This window comes from Lathyrus oleraceus, chromosome 5 (assembly GCF_024323335.1).
Source record: "Lathyrus oleraceus cultivar Zhongwan6 chromosome 5, CAAS_Psat_ZW6_1.0, whole genome shotgun sequence".
NCBI lineage: Eukaryota > Viridiplantae > Streptophyta > Magnoliopsida > Fabales > Fabaceae > Lathyrus > Lathyrus oleraceus.
Window position 1 is genome coordinate 171373695 of NC_066583.1, and position 3471 is coordinate 171377165.

The following is a 3471-nucleotide window of genomic DNA, read 5'->3' on the forward strand; positions in this document are numbered from 1 at the left end:
TGGTAGAGCCTCCTGTAGGAGTTAACCCTATAGGATACAAGTGGGTCTTCAAAAAGAAGACTGACATGGATGGTAAGGTACATACCTATAAGGTAAGGCTGGTTACAAAAGGATATAAACAAATTCATGGGGTTGACTATGATGAAACCTTTTCATCAGTTGCAATGCTTAAATCTGTTCGGATTTTACTTACTATCGCTGCATATCATGATTATGAAATATGGCAGATGGATGTCAAAACTATTTTCCTTAATGGGAATGTTCTTAAGGATGTGTACATGACACAACCTGAGGGATTTGACATACCAGAAGAAGCCCAAAAGATATATAAGTTACAAAGATCAATCTATGGATTGAAGCAAGCTTCCAGAAGTTGGAATCTTTGTTTTGATGAAACAGTAAAACAATATGGATTCATCAAGAATGAAGATGAGCCTTGTGTCTACAAGAAGGTTAGTGGGAGCATGATTGTTTTCCTGGTATTATATGTAGATGACATACTACTCATTAGAAACGATGTCCCTGCCCTGCAACAAGTAAAGTCTTGGTTGGGGAAATGCTTTTCTATGAAGGACCTAGGTGAAGCAACCTATATATTAGGAATTAGGATCTATAGAGATATATCACAAAAACTGCTTGGCCTAAGTCAGAGTACATACATAAGAAAAGTGTTGAGACACTCTAATATGCATGATTCCAAAAAAGGATTCATACCTATGCAACATGGCCTGTGTCTATCAAAAACACAATCCCCTTCAACTAAGGAATAAAGGGATCACATGAATAAGATTCCATATGCATCTGCAATAGAATCTATCATGCATGCCATGTTATGTACTTGACCAGATGTCTCGTATGCTTTATGTGCAACGAGTAGGTACCAATCTGATTCCGGTGATGCTCATTGGGTAGTTGTCAAGAATATCCTTAAGTATTTGAGAAGGACTAAGGACTCATTCTTGATATATGGAGGTCAGGAAGAGCTTGATGTAATTGGATTCACCGATGCTAGCTTCCAGACAGATAAGGATGGCTTTAGATCGCAATCTTATTATGTTTGTTTAAACGGTGGCACTGTGAGCTAGAAAAGTTCAAAGCAAGACATAGTTGTTGATTCTACAACCGAGGCCAAGTATATTGTTGCCTCAAGTGCAACAAAGGAAGTTGTTTGGACAAAAAGTTCATTAGTGAACTTGGCATAGATCCTAGCATTGTGGATCCCATTGGTCTCTATTGTGATAACAATGGTGCAATCGCACAAGCTAAGAAGCCTAGATCTCACAAAAGATCCAAACACATACTTAGGCGTTATCACCTCTGTCACACCTCGAAAAATAAGGAACACGACTTAGCAAAACGCAATCGCACGCTCGCATGATGGACTAAACAGAGTCGCCACCGAACTTTATTTATTCCTAAAAAGGAAAGGGGAAATATCGATAAAACCCAAGAAAGAACGAGAATGATTATGATCGTCGCAACCAAATCAGGGTTCGGGAGTCGATTACGCAAGGGGAAGGTATTAGCACCCCTCACGTCCGTTGTACTCAACGGGAACCATTAGGTTAATTGTGTGCGTTAGTGTTAGCTCGAAATGTTAGGCTTCTCAAGTTATTATGAGGGAAAGAATAATAGGATCAAAAGAAAAGAGAAGATGTTTTTGGATTTTTTGCAACGAAATGGACTAAATCTAAGTTTTTTATTAATGAGCCTGACAAGATTTCACAATCCTGCTCCTACGTATCTCAATAGAGAACTCAAGGTTTACGTAGTTATGGGTAGAAAAATATTTGTTTGTTGGTCGATTTTAGCGAAAGCTATATTGTTAGTCGACGAAAACATTGTTTTACCCAAAACAGATGAGGAGCGGACGTATACCACATATCAAATGTATTTACAAATCAACATTCGTAAAAACGTCACTTATCTCAACTCAACAATTATGGGCGAAGCATTGCTTTAAATCACCTTAAGACAAGGTGTCTTTCATTTATGAAAAAGGTTTTTTTAATCAATCGCATGACGACGATTTTTTTTTTTGATTGGTTGGATGTATTTTTGGGCTTGAAAGACGAATATTTATGACTTGCAAGCTCTTACAACTTGGGTCTAATACTCGGGACTACGTATGGACCTTTCACCCAGGTAATCTTTTTCTTTCAATTTTATTGAGAAAAGACGTTTGAATATTTACAAATATTTTAAAGAGAAGACGAAAACATAGGGCTTACAAGCTCTTACAACTTGGGCCTAATATTCGGGATTACGACTGGATATTCCATCCAGGGTAATCTTTTTCTTCATATTTTATTGAGAAAAATGATTTGAATATTGGTGTGTTTTGAAGAGAAGACGAATACTTATGGCTTGCAAGCTCTTACAACTTGGGCCTAATATTCGGGATTACGACTGAATATTTCATCCAGGGAAATCTTTTTCTTCAGATTTACTTAAGAAAAGGGTTTGAATATTATGTTTGATTTGTGAAATGATTTAAAATGAATTGTATTTATTTGGAAATGAATCTTGAAATTGTGGAAAGTTGGAATTGATTTTGAATTCGAATGAAATGTTAGTGAAATAGAATTTGTGAGAAATATCAAGTGTTGTTATTTATATGTACGATAATATGGGCATTGATTAAAAAAGAAATTACCTAAGTAAATGACTTATCAAAATGAGATCGACTAAACAAATAATCAAATAATTCTATTCGCAATAGAAAAAACAATAAAATAGAATCTAATCAATTAACCAAATGGAAATTTAATCATTAAATTAATTAATCAAGAAAATATAAATATATAAAAAAATAATAAATAAAAATAAAAAGGAGTGGTGTAATATTTGGGATGAGGGTGTATATAACAGAAAAGGCTTAAAGCCCAGTCAAGAATTCTAAAGACCATACAAATTAAATATAAAAAAATAAAAACACAAAAGAACTAAATAATAATATTAAATAAAATCATAACAAAGAAAATGTATTAAAATAAATAAATAAATAAATAATGCAAAGCACATTAAATTCTACTGCTTTCCCATAAAATAGCACACATACATTTTCCTCTCAAAATAAAAATAACAATGCAAACTTGTTCTGTTCCAACTCCATGAAAAACCTCTATGTCTCTCTTTCATGAAACAACAAATAGATCAAATATTAACATATCTCACAATTCTATAAATAAAATAGAAAAATGAAACAATATCTTGAAAAGCAAGAGCAACTCACGAAAGAGAAGAAAACGAAATACCGATCTGAATCAAGGAGGAGAGTGGCAGTCGGAAATGGAGGAGTTGTTGAGTGCTTGTTGCTTCCGCGGCGAAAAGTGAAAGCTTGGAAGAAAGGAAGTTAAAGACGGTCGGAAGTTACAATGTGAAGGATTTACGCGTGGTCGAAGATATAGTTCAGTATGTTTTCCGGCTGCTACCCTCTGTGTGTTGGCGGAGGTAGTGGAAAACTTCAAT